The sequence below is a fragment of the Silene latifolia genome, chromosome Y (assembly GCF_048544455.1).
Source record: "Silene latifolia isolate original U9 population chromosome Y, ASM4854445v1, whole genome shotgun sequence".
In the NCBI taxonomy this organism is placed as follows: Eukaryota; Viridiplantae; Streptophyta; class Magnoliopsida; order Caryophyllales; family Caryophyllaceae; genus Silene; species Silene latifolia.
This window is the reverse complement of record NC_133538.1, coordinates 75320453-75334394: the sequence shown is the minus strand read 5'-3', so window position 1 is coordinate 75334394 and position 13942 is coordinate 75320453. Positions and strand designations below refer to the sequence as shown.

Sequence of the window (13942 nt, the reverse complement as noted above, 5' to 3'; positions counted from 1 at the left end):
TAGCATGAAAGTCTTCAAATTTCCTTCCGGAAATCGCCTCCCAAAGAGGGTCGGGGTCATATTTGCCAACATTCTTAAAATAACTCGGAGAATCACTAAGACCCAAAGATTTACCCATTTCCTCAAAGGAGATGCGCCTACTAACATTATCTAGACGAAACTCGATGGTCTCCTTGGTCTCAACCTTACTAACTTTCAAAGAACTCAAAAATTCTAAGGTAAGGGAGGGGTATGTCAATTCTTTTGATTCAAAAAATTTCTCCAACCCCATGGCTTTGAAAAAGGCTCTAGTTTGCTCAAGGACACCCAATTTTTCTAAGGTATCTTCACAAATAAACTTGGTGGATTAAAATGATTTTCTAGCAAACTTGGCAAAAGTGTTTCTATGGGATTTGGAAATGAAAATTACCTCCGGATAGTTTGCAAGTTGATCAATTTTCGGAGTAGTAGATGTTGTTGCTCCCATGGGAGGTTGTTGTTGTTGTTGCACTTCCAAGTTTGGGTTTGCTACCACCATAGCCAATGCTTTCTTTGCTTGAAGAGTCTTTTGCCTTAATGAAAGTGTTTTTGCCTTTGGTGCCTTTGCCTTTGTTGCCTTTGTTGCTCCCTTAGTCCTTGCCATTGGTGAATTAACCAAGAAAGGAGTGAAAAATCTTCAATTTCTAGCACACCCAATCCGATTTAAGGATGAAAGGCTTTGCCTTTATGAATTCAAAAATCGACTCAAAGGTTGAAAATTTTGTGCTTGGTTTTGATTTTTGTTGAAAAAGGAGTGATTGATTTGTTGTTAAAAGGATGTTTTGATTTGATTTTGGTGAATGTTGTTGAAGAATTTTGTTTTTTTAATGGAGAGGATGAGGGTTTTGAGGGTTTTGAGTAGTGTTATGAATGAAGGAATGAAGAAATGAAGGTGGGAGGGGGTTTATAAACCCAAAAATTTTGAACTGCAGGGGTAAGACGGGCGGATTCTGCTCGGGACGGGCGGATTCTGCCTTTTCTGGGTTGGGAAAAACTCGCTTAAAGACGGGCGACTTTCAGTGAAGACGCTCGGATTTGCAAACACGGGACGGGCGTCTTCTGCAGAAGACGGGCGGATTCCTTTACAGGGTTTTTTCTTGTTTTCTCCAGCCAAGAAGACGGGCGTCTTCCCTTCAGGACGGGCAGATTTTTTAAGACAGGCGGATTAGGAGGCACGACGCCCCGATTCGCTGACAGTCAAAAATATCAAAAGTTCAGCTCAATTCGGGACGTGCGTCTTTTACCCAATACGTCCGGATTGCTTGAAGACGGGCGGATTCTCCTGAATCCGCTCGGATTCGACCTCTTTGTACTCGGATTCAGTTCCATCCGTGTACAATGCATATCCCTTGTCATTCTTCCATTCTTCTTCATATCTCGTGTTCTTCATTGTGGGGGCACTACTAAGGCATGGATAGCCTAGGCAATTGCCATCCCCACACTAACCTAAAGCACTACACATTAATTGAAATTATTAGTCCCTCCCTCACTTCTCTCAAACATGATAATTATCTTGATCAAAGTATAAAAATCCAAAAATAACAAAAATGCAATACAAGAATTGAAATGCAAGTTAGGGAGTTAGAAATATTTACAAATGGTGGTTTAGGGAGGACTCCACCAAACTCTCATTCTTGATGAGATGTCAAGGGGGCATGTTCAAGGTGTTGTTGATGTTGCTCAACACCTTGAAAAAGTAATCAAAAGCTTGTTCATTATCATGATAGAGGTCTTCAATAGACCTTGGCCCTTGTTGTCGGTCTTGATTGATGGCATTACCAATGTAGGGATTAAAAATCCCTTCAAATTCGTCGTCCCAAAGACCACAAACTTCATTAAGTTGATCATTGAAAATCTCTTGATTTGATGGAGACAACTTTCCCATTTCCTTTTCTTGGCCAATGAGGCCATCTTCTTCGTTGCTTGTCTTTGATGAGCCTTGCAAGCTCTCTTTGTTACAATTCACTTGCTCTTTGAATGGAGCATCTTCAATTTTCTTCTTCCATTGGAGTTCCGACTTCTTCCTTTCATCCTTCCGACTATAATGATCGATCATAAAACACGGTTCATGTAAACGGGGAGCTCTCATAGTCTTGTCAAGATTAAAAGTTATACTCTCATCTCCCACTTCTAGAGTGAGCTCACCATGTTTTACATCAATCACCGCACCCGCGGTGTGTAAGAAGGGTCTTCCTAGAATGATTGGAATGTTGGAATCTTCCTCCATATCAACAATGACAAAGTCCACCGGGATGAAAAACTTCCCAATTCGTACGGGGACATCTTCCCATATTCCTAATGGTGTCTTCGTCGATCTATCGGCCATTTTTAGTGTGATATTGGTGCATTTAAGCTCTCCCATCCCCAACCATTTACTCACCGAGTACGGCATAACACTCACACTAGCCCCTAGATCACATAAGGCTTTGTTGATCGTGGTGTCGCCAATGGTACACGGTATTGAGAAGCTTCCCGGATCCTTTAGTTTTGTAGGTGAACTCCCTTGAAGTATTGCACTACTCACCTTAGTGAAGGCGATAGTCTCAAGTTTCCGGACCGACTTCTTTTTTGTGAGGATGTCTGTAATACCCCGTATTTTATATAATAAATTAAATGGATTTTATATAATAAATTAAATGGATATTATATAATAAATTAAATGGATATTATTAAAAATTATTTATTATACATTTTATCATATTAATTAAGTCGGGTAATTTTTGAGTCGATAATTACATTAAGCTATCGTAAGTTAATTGAGACGGGTTTATAAGGAATTCGAAAGGTGAGCTAACCGGTTGAGTGGCCCATTAACTCATCCAGCCCAATTACCCTTAACCCTAAGCCCAACTAACCCTATTTAAACCCTAACCCTAACCCTAACCCAAAACCTAACCCTAATAGTACTACCCAGCCGCCTCCCTCCTTTCTCACTCCCTCAACCCGCCTCCCTCCTTCATCTACACCAATCATCACGATGCTTCATAGAGAGAGAGATAGAGTGGCCGTGGGTGGTTGACGGCACTGCAAGGATGAGCTAGGAGTGATTGGCGACGACCATAGACGAACGTGGTGGCTGTTATGGCGGCAGGAAAAGGTATGAGCAACCCCCATTTTCCTCTGTTTTTGGTATTTATGTCGGGGGTTGTTTGTTGTGTCGTGTCTAAGGGAGGTGTTCGTAGTGGTTGTGGATGGGGTATAGGAGTAGTGGGGTTAGTGACGAGGGTTATGGTGGTGGTTAGGGTGGTGTTGGGTGGTAATGGTGGCTGTGGAAAGGCGGCGGCGATAGGGGTGATGAATCGGGTTTATTATATGGGTTTTCAGGCGGTTTACACGACTATGTTGGGGTGGCACCACCATGGACTCGGGGAGGTCGAAATGGTGGTGCCATGACGTCTGGGTTCACGGGGCGACGGGAGAGCGGGACGGTGGTGAGTTGGCGAGGTGATGGTTGTTAGGCTGCGGTGGTGGTTTGGGCGAGAACGGGGCGTTGGTGAGGCACGGTGATGAACCACGCCGATTTGCAGCTCGGTTCGACTCGCCGGGCGGCAAGCCGACCAGGTGGTGGTGGTTCTTTGGTGGTGGGGACGAAGTGGGGGTCAAAGTGCGGTGGTTGTCGGGGTGGTCGGGTGGCGGTTTAAGGGTGTAGCGAGAGTGAAGTATGGGTAGTGTTGAATACGAGTTGTTTTTAGTTTGAATCGGGTTTCGTGATAGTTAATCGTTATATTTCGATAATGGGTCACATGTTTAATTAATTAATTTAATTCCGAGTTATTTAATTAAAATGATTAAAGACGGGTTTTATGTCGGGTTGTTGAATTGTTTTATGTTTGATTCGGGTTTTCTTAAAACGTTTAATTCGTTTAATATTTTATTATCACATTAGTTATTTAATTTAATTTTCGAGTCATTTGAATAAATTATTCCCGAGTTGATTAAAATAATTAGAGATGGATTTTGAGTCGGGACTGGTTAAAGTGGAAAGTTACTATATCGGGAAAGCTTCTATTTTGGGAGATGACTATATTTAGTAGTTAGTAATTATAAATATTATAATTGTTTTAGGTGACGGATTCGTGAAGGATCGATAATCAGATTCGTTGCTTTATTTACGGACTTCTTAAGCGCTTAATTGGATTTGCTGGCACTATGAGGTAGGGAAATACACTTGTCCTATTATCGTTATTGATCGAATTGTGTTGACTTGTTTCATGGTGGTTGAATTATGTTATCATTTATATTCGGGAAGGTGATTGATTGATTTGATCGTATTGAGTATGATATCACAACATCGGGTAAGCGGCATGACTTTATGATTTATCGGTTCAGTGATTTATATACATATTGCATTGCATTAATTACTGTTGAGCATTTCATATGCATTGGAGTTGGAGGACGATGTGGTGGTGACGATGTTGAGATACGATGTGATGTTGTGATAAGGCCAGGCGGGTTCTGCAGGACTTGCCCTGGTGTCCTCATTTGTTGAGTGCGCAGATCGGCCGGTCGATATATATAGTCTACCGGGGATCGGTATGGCTGGGCGTTTCGGGATATGAGATATGAGATATGAGATTGAGTTGAGATGGAGATGGAGGTGACAGAGTATCATGCATATCATATTTATTGTTTTATTGTTTTCCCTACTCAACCTCGCGGTTGACCCTGTGTATTCGTGAACACCTGTGATGAACCGTTTTATGGGGAGCAGACTTGACAGGTTTAAGAGATAGGACGGGAGCTTGATGGGCGTGAGACACTGGATCAGACGACCTAGTAGCTAGATCATCATCTAGAAGACTTCACTTTTATTTACGTCAGTTCTTGTAATTTGAGTTGGAAAGAGAAATTGTAATAATTAAGTTAAATATTATATAAATTGCCTTGGAGTTTAATTTGTTATTCACTACCTCGGGAAACCGAGATGGTAACAGTCCGTTTTATTAGAGAATGTCTTGACGAGGACTTCTTTTATAAACCGGGGTGTTACAAAGTGGTATCAGAGCGAACGATCCTCAGGCCTAAACCAATGAGCCCAATGAACATAGGATGTGTCTAAATAAAATGAACCCCGAGATAGAACTGTTGGGAGCACACTACGGTAAGGTATGAGTTAGGGGCCCCCTCACACCGAACCAGTGGTCCTCTCAGTTGAACCGGAAACCATGAGTGTATACGAGAAAAAGGGTAGAATAGTTGCTTGAGGATGAACAGGAAATTCATATATCGTTACCTAAGTATTACCTGATTGATACATTGATTATTGCATAATCGAGTTGATGTATACTTTGAGACCCATATAATCTAACCATTATGCAGGACAACGCTACGGTAAGTATTTTGTATGAATGATATCTTGATAGTACTATTAGGTCTAGTAATATGCGGTTATGTGATCCCAAAGCCATGCTAGTATAGTATTGTGTTAGTAATAAGAAACACGATAGAATTTCATATCTTTAGTCATCGCAATCGTGATTTAGATATAATGAGTAGATCGAGATACGAAGGGATTCTATAGGGAAGGTGTTGTTAATTGTACAGTGTGAGATTTAAGTTATGATGAATTAGTATCGATAGTATAGTTGTAAGAATTGGGACATAGGAAATGAAAGACTTAGTGATGAAACTTGTTTTGGTTGATGTTACTCTTTAATTGACCTTCTTGCCATTTCTTTTTGTTCATTGCCTAAGGATAAAAAATTTTTATGAGAGGTAGCCTCGTGAGTTAGTGTTCATTTGGTGTCGGTTTCATGCTTATATGATAAACGGATCAGGAGTAATAAATACCTTAGTGAACTATGGTTAGGGAGTTCCTGTGCAGTGATGTTTTGACCAACAATTTTGTAAAAATCCTCATTTAAAGTGTATTAATAATTTTCGCATAATTCCAACTCCATCGATCAAAAGAGTCGCATATGTTTTCAAATTAATAAGCCACGGAAAATCTTGATGTTTCAATATTAAATAATAAATTTTGCAAACTGACCCAAGTTTTGAACCAATAGCTGTCACATGTTTGTTTGGACCAACTGAGTTGTAAAATTCTTTAAAAATGGAATTCTTGTGCTTTAAACCTAATTCTTTTTCCCTGTGTTTTGAACTCATCGTGTTTTATAAAAGTAATATGAATCAAGTTTAATCGAATAGTTATTTATTCGTAATTTTTGGAAGTTACAACGTAAATCAAAACATTTAAAATGTGTGTTCTATATTGAATTTTAATACAATTGTTTGGTTAATTCATGAGTTTAATAATGTGAATTTATAATGTTTTATATGACGATAGTAGCACGCATGTTCAGTAATTATGTATCTTAACAAGTGACAAAAATTTAAAACTTAGTTGATAACATGGTTGGCATGATAGTATGAGTAAAAATTGGATAGCTTAATTTGATTTTAATCGAGGGTGAAATATTTTATATGAGTCCAGTTGTTGCATATTTTATATACGTTGGCATGTTGGAATATCTTTGGTGTGTTCATCATATTTGCATGGTGGTCGGATATATATATATAAATATAAAACCATATTGTCATAATCGTGTAAGTTGATAACGTTAAAGGTTAATTTGATTTTCTAATATACTCGCATGAATATTTACAATAATTTTGTTTAAAAGTTTACACATGGATGGTAGTAATGATTATGTCTAAATGTTCACACATGTAGGATGCATCTGAGTTCTAATGTCTTTCATATGAGTTGTGTGCCATAGTTATATTTATTACCTTCATCGCATTAAATTATTTCAGTTGAACCTAAATCTATAACATGATAATAAACAGTGAGTTATTTCTTATTGAATATGTTCGTTATTATATTGACATAAAATGCTAAAGTGATTTTTGCAATTGTAACACGACATTTGACATATCTATATTATCGAGTCGTTACTATCAATTATATTTTAAATAAAGATTGTTTATGATAACTATGTTGGCAATTGTAACGGGATGACCTTTGATGATTCACATGATAGGCGTTGGTTTAAATGATAGTCGTTATAGTTACGTTTAATTGAGCCGTGAAAATAACTAAGTAAAGAAGTGCAACCAAAATCCTGATGAGTGAGGTAATAGTCGTTCATTAGTAAAGATAGGACTGAAATGAATAAAATGAACTTGTAAATTACGATATATGAGTCGACACCTAAGCTTGTTTTGTTTAAAGGAATTGAATTAAGTTTATCTGCTTTTGAGTTTCGTAGTAAGCTGTAAATGGATTCTATGACGGCCCTGTTATAAGATTATGTTAAGAAAATTATTCACCGTCCAGTATGAAAGTAAAAGTTTTGAAAATGAAGTTAAATTTTGTCATGTGGGTATGAATTCGGAATGAGATTTCCAGCCAGTGTCTGGTTGCATGGTTTCATAATTTTGCTAGTCTGGGGGAATGAAACTAGAACGGAGTCACAAGTAGTGGATTAATTTAGTTATGTTGTTCATTCATGTAGCGAATTAAGTAAAGGAAAGTCAGACTGGACCTATTAAGGTATAAATTTTCATAAATCGATTTAGTAAGTTTTGGACCCTAATTCTTTTCTCATGTTGATTGATTCCCTATGTTTCTAAGGTAAAAGATTACCATAATTGGTAAAATGAATAATTACTAATGATTTTTACTGGTAACGGTAGCCTCTTTCAGTTGTTAGCAGTGGTTTGAGAACTGTAGTTATAATAATGAAGGTTACGAGGACGTAACCATGTTTCTAGTTGGGTAGGATTGTAAAATCTTGATGCTTAATTTACACTTGTTTGAAGGTTATAGTGACCAAGTTGACGTTTAGTTGTGGGGTACCTATGCAAATGAGTCCTATATGTTTTGTTCCTACTTCGGTTAGTTGGTTGATGTGTAAAAGGAGAGTGTGATTAAACTACTGGTAATGTGTTATGAGTTAGCCTATGAGCTGAGTTATGGTTACGGGAGATACGTTACGGTCCAGTGCGACCATGGTTAATGAGTTTATGTTGAGTTTGAGATCGGAATTGAGATGGAAAGATGATGGTGTTCTCAGATGAGTATTTAGTTGTTATACATTTGTGTTCTCAGTTATTAGTTGCAGTTAGTTGGGTTAAGTATAGACGAGTTAAACTTCGGGACGAAGTTTATTTTTAGGGGGGCTGAATGTAACATTCCGTATTTGTTACGTTTAATTGATGAGTCAAAAGTGTGTTAACCGTGTTAGAAATGCGTGACATCCGTAAGTACGATATGCAATACCCTTTTGAGGTTTGGGTACGGGAGCGAACTTCGGGACGAAGTTCATTTTAAGGGGGGGAGACTGTAATACCCCGTATTTTATATAATAAATTAAATGGATTTTATATAATAAATTAAATGGAAATTATATAATAAATTAAATGGATATTATTAAAAATTATTTATTATACATTTTATCATATTAATTAAGTCGGGTAATTGTTGAGTCAATAATTACATTAAGCTATCGTAAGTTAATTGAGACGGGTTTATAAGGAATTCGAAAGGTGAGCTAACCAGTTGAGCTGGCCCATTAACTGTCCAGCCCAATTACCCTTAACCCTAAGCCCAACTAACCCTATTTAAACCCTAACCCTAACCCTAACCCAAAACCTAACCCTAATAGTACTACCCAGCCGCCTCCCTCCTTTCTCACTCCCTCAACCCGCCTCCCTCCTTCATCTACACCAATCATCATGATTCTTCATAGAGAGAGAGATAGAGTGGCCGTGGGTGGTTGACGGACCTGCAAGGATGAGCTAGGAGTGATTGGCGGCGACCATAGACGACCGTGGTGGCTGTTATGGCGCGCGGGAAAAGGTATGAGCAACCCCATTTTTCTCTGTTTTTGGTATTTATGTCGGGGTTGTTTGTTGTGTGGTGTCTAAGGGAGGTGTTCATAGTGGTGTTGGATGGGGTATAGGAGTAGTGGGGTTAGTGACGAGGGTTATGGTGGTGGTTAGGGTGGTGTTGGGTGGTAATGGTGGCTGTGAAAGGCGGCAGCGATAGGGGTGATGAATCGGGTTTATTATATGGGTTTTCGGGGCGGTTTACACGACTATGTTGGGGTGGCACCACCATGGACTCGGGGGAGGTAGAAATGGTGGTGCCATGACGTCTGGGTTCACGGGGGCGACGGAGAGCGGGACGGTGGTGAGTTGGCGGTGATGGTTATTAGTGCGGTGGTGGTTTGGGCGAGAACAGGGCGTTGGTGAGGCACGGTGATGAACCACGCGAGTTGCCAGCTCTGGTTCGACTCGCTTGCGCGATCGCCAGTGGCGGTGGTTCTTGGTGGTGGGGACGAAGTGGGGGTCAAAGTGCGGTGGTTGTCGGGGTGGTCGGGTGGCGGTTTAAGGGTGTAGCGAGAGTGAAGTATGGGTAGTGTTGAATACGAGTTGTTTTTAGTTTGAATCGGGTTTCGTGATAGTTAATCGTTATATTTCGATAATGGGTCACATGTTTAATTAATTAATTTAATTCCGAGTTATTTAATTAAAATGATTAAAGACGGGTTTTATGTCGGGTTGTTGAATTGTTTTATGTTTGATTCGGGTTTTCTTAAAACGTTTAATTCGTTTAATATTTTATTACCACATTAGTTATTTAATTTAATTTTCTAGTCATTTGAATAAATTATTCCCGAGTTGATTAAAATAATTAGAGATGGATTTTGAGTCGGGACTGGTTAAAGTGGAAAGTTACTATATCGGGAAAGCTTCTATTTTGGGAGATGACTATATTTAGTAGTTAGTAATTATAAATATTATAATTGTTTTAGGTGACGGATTCGTGAAGGATCGATAATCAGATTCGTTGCTTTATTTCTGGACTTCTTAACTGCTTAATTGGATTTGCTGGCACTATGAGGTAGGGAAATACACTTGTCCTATTATCGTTATTGATCGAATTGTGTTGACTTGTTTCATGGTGGTTGAATTATGTTATCATTCATATTCGGGAAGGTGATTGATTGATTTGATCGTATTGAGTATGATATCACAACATCGGGTAAGCGGCATGACTTTATGATTTATCGGTTCGGTGATTTATATACATATTGCATTGCATTAATTACTGTTGAGCATTTCATATGCATTGGAGTTGGAGGACGATGTGGTGGTGACGATGTTGAGATACGATGTGATGTTGTGATAAGGCCCAGGCGGGTTCTGCAGGACTTGCCCTGGTGTCCTCAGCTGTTGAGCTGGCAGATCGGCTTCGGTCGATATATATAGTCTACCGGGGATCGGTATGGCTGGGCGTTTCGGGATATGAGATATGAGATATGAGATTGAGTTGAGATAGAGATGGAGGTGACGGAGTATCATGCATATCATATTTATTGTTTTATTGTTTTCCCTACTCAACCTCGCGGTTGACCCTGTGTATTCGTGAACACCTGTGATGAACCGTTTTATGGGGAGCAGACTTGACAGGTTTAAGAGATAGGACGGGAGCTTGATGGGCGTGAGACACTGGATCAGACGACCTAGTAGCTAGATCATCATCTAGAAGACTTCACTTTTATTTACGTCAGTTCTTGTAATTTGAGTTGGAAAGAGAAATTGTAATAATTAAGTTAAATATTATATAAATTGCCTTGGAGTTTAATTTGTTATTCACTACCTCGGGAAACCGAGATGGTAACAGTCCGTTTTATTAGAGAATGTCTTGACGAGGACTTCTTTTATAAACCGGGGTGTTACAATGTCTTTCATGTATTTCGCATAGGCCGGCACGTGATTGATTAATTCCGTGAAAGGAATTGAGACTTCCAAATTCTTCACAATTTCCATAAACTTTCCAAGTTGGTCATCAAATTTGGGCTTGGGTTGACGACTTGGAAAAGGAAGTCTAATCACAATGGGCTCCTTCTCCTTGACCTTGTCTTCATTTTTCTTTGAAATTTCTTCTTTTGATGATTCTCCATCTTTGGAGTTTTGCACAATTTCTTCCTTATCACTAGCTTCCACAACTTCATCCTCAACTTGCTTCTTCGGTGCTTCATACCTTGTACCACTTCTCAAGTGATTGGCACTAACCGTTTCATGTCTTGGGGGATTACTTTGAGGTGGTAATTGCCCCTTTTGTCTTTGTGAGCTTGAAGATTCTAGTTGAGTAAAATTGTGTTTCCAACATCTTGGTGTGAGCTAGAATGTTGTTGATGGTGGTTTCTTTTGCTTGACTATCTTTTTGCATTTGAGTGAAAAACTCTTGTTGATTCTTTTGCATTTGGAGGACCACTTTTTGAACATCAAAACCTTGGTCATTTTGGTGATTGTATGGATTTTGATTTTGGTAACCTTGGTTTTGGTTGAAAAAGGATCTTTGATTTTGGTTTCTCATGGGAGGTGGGGTGTATGTTGTTTGAGGGTTTTGAACATTTTGGCTTTTGTATGAGAGATTTGGATGAAACTTGGTGTTTTCATTGTAATAGTTGGAATAAGGGGTACCACTCTTGTATGCTTGGAAAGCATTCACTTGTTCATTTGTTTCCCTACATTCACTTTGGTCATGTCCCAAAGTTCCACAATTCTCACATATCCCACTTGGGATTGATGAGGATGCCGTCATGGCATTAACATGATGCTTTGGTGATTTTGAGGCTTCTTCAAGTCTAGCCATAGCTTGTTCAAACTTCAAATTGATTGTGTCAATGTGAGCACTAAGTTGAGCACCCAATTGAGTAACGGAGTCCACTTCATGCCTTCCTCCTCTAGTAGCCTTGCGAGGTCTACTATATTGTGAGTTATGGACCGCTATTTCCTCAATCTTGTTCCATGTTTGATTGTCATCAACTTCGGTGAACATTCCATTTGATCCCATGTTGAGAATGTTCCTTGAATCTTCATATAAACCGTTCCAAAATTGTTGTACCAAGAACCACTCGCTAAGTCCATGGTGAGGACATGAGCGACAAATTCCCTTGAACCGCTCCCAAGCTTCATACAAAGATTCTTCATCCCTTTGCTTAAAACTCGTAATTTGAGCTCTTATCATGTTAGTCTTTTCCGGTGGGTAGAACGTTTTGTAGAAAGCTAGAGCCAACTTCTTCCAAGAATCTATTCCGAGAGTGGCCTTATCAAGGCCCTTCAACCATTGTTTCGCGGTGCCGATTAGAGAAAAAGGAAATAAGACCCATCGAATTTGGTCTTGAGTTACACCGGTTTGAGAAATCGCATCACAATAGTCACAAAAGGTTTCCATATGAGAATGAGGGTCTTCACTAGGCATCCTCCAAAATTGGCTCCTTTCGACTAATTGGATAAAGGCGGATTTGGCAATAAAATTTCTGGTCAAATGTTGTGGTGTGGGAGTACCATTTGTTAGGTTCTCCTCGGTGCGTATGGAATGTGATGAAAATTTAGGCATTGTAGGTTTATTTTGTGGGGTATTTTGTGTTGGATTCTCCTCACCTTCTCTTGCAAAAGGGTTGATGAACTCAATAGTTGGTTGAATATCCACTACCTCACTAATACCTCTCAAATTCCTCCTAGCAAATCTCCTATTGTTTGTCAAGGTCCTTTCAATTTCACGGTCAAAAGGTAACAAATCACCTTGTGACCTTCTAGACATGCAAAATATCAAACAACTCGAAAACAATTAGAACAAACCTTGAGGAGTTTTACTTCCCCAAGGCAAAGAAAGACACAACTAATAACAATATAAGAAAATATAAATCAAGTTAGCACCGTCCCCGGCAACGGTGCCATTTTTTATCGGTCCGTTTCGTGTTCACAATTTAATAGATGTTGTCGTTGGGTCACGTCCGAATCAAAACACAATTTATAGCTTCACAAACAACTCTACAATTAGTAAAGAGGCAAGTAAAGGTCGGATCCCAAGGGACGGGAATTGAGATGAGATTTCTATTGAACTAGTGGTCTCTTAGGGGTGTCACAATTTGGGTTGATGTAGAAGGTCACTAACTAAATAGCAATGAAAGTAAATAAGCAAGATGAATTAAAAGGGTTGTAAACAATTGATAAAAAGCACTAGGGTGTCATGGGGTCATAGGGGAATCATGGGAATTGATCATACAAACATGTTCTCAAATTATAAGCAAGCAATTATTGTTGTGATGGATTGAGTTGGGTTATATCTTACAATCCTAGGAAAGTTTGGGTCCCGGAGCCGAATCGATTATATTGTACAACACCTACAAGTCGACTTAGTCTTCCCTACTCAACAACATGCATGGTCTAATGAGACTCGAGTTTGTTTATGTCTTACAAGTCTCATTGAAAAGATAGATGATGGGTAAAAAATGCAAGGATTCATAGGCTCACATTTCATCAAACATAACATGTGCATGAGTTGAGATCAAAACAAGCAAGCAAATAAACCATGAAAGCATATTAATTTAAGCATGAATCATTCCCCATGGTGGTTTCCCCTAATTACCCATTAACCCTAGCTAGGTCACTACTCACTCATTATCATGTTGATCATGCTAGCAAGGTTGTCAATCATACCAACAAAAGGAAACATGATGAATAAATGAAAGTAATTAACAATAATTAAAAAGGGATTAAGAGAATTATACCTACTAATGATTCCAATAATAATGCAAAGAATAAAAGAAGTACTTGATGCTTGATTGAGAGGTTGTCAATCTCCCAATAATAACCCAAATAATCTTCAACTACCCAAAATAAAGGATGAACAAAAGAGAGATTAAAGAAATGAAACTTGTATTAGAACTTGATTAATTGTTGATTACAATACTAAAGAGAGATTTGATTGATATTAACTACTCTAAATATTGATAAAAAGAACATGCTCTTCTAATTAGACTAATGGGGTATTTATAGTGGAAATTAGGTGGATGCATTAGGGTTAACTAAGGGCTAAACTAGTAATTACACTTTTTAGATTGAGCAGGGAGAAGCCGGTATTTTTCGAAGGAAGGGCTTCATTCTTTGTAGCTTGGAGAAG

At 38.8% G+C, this 13942-nt stretch overlaps 1 non-coding gene across 1 annotated transcript; it reads left to right on the top strand.

The window, feature by feature from the left end:
• Nucleotides 1-11897: 11897 nt before the first annotated feature.
• Nucleotides 11898-12004, top strand: LOC141634869 (small nucleolar RNA R71). Its single transcript, XR_012539587.1, has one exon. It is a non-coding gene; the product is annotated as a small nucleolar RNA R71 (small nucleolar RNA).
• The last annotated feature ends 1938 nt before the right edge of the window (nucleotides 12005-13942 follow it).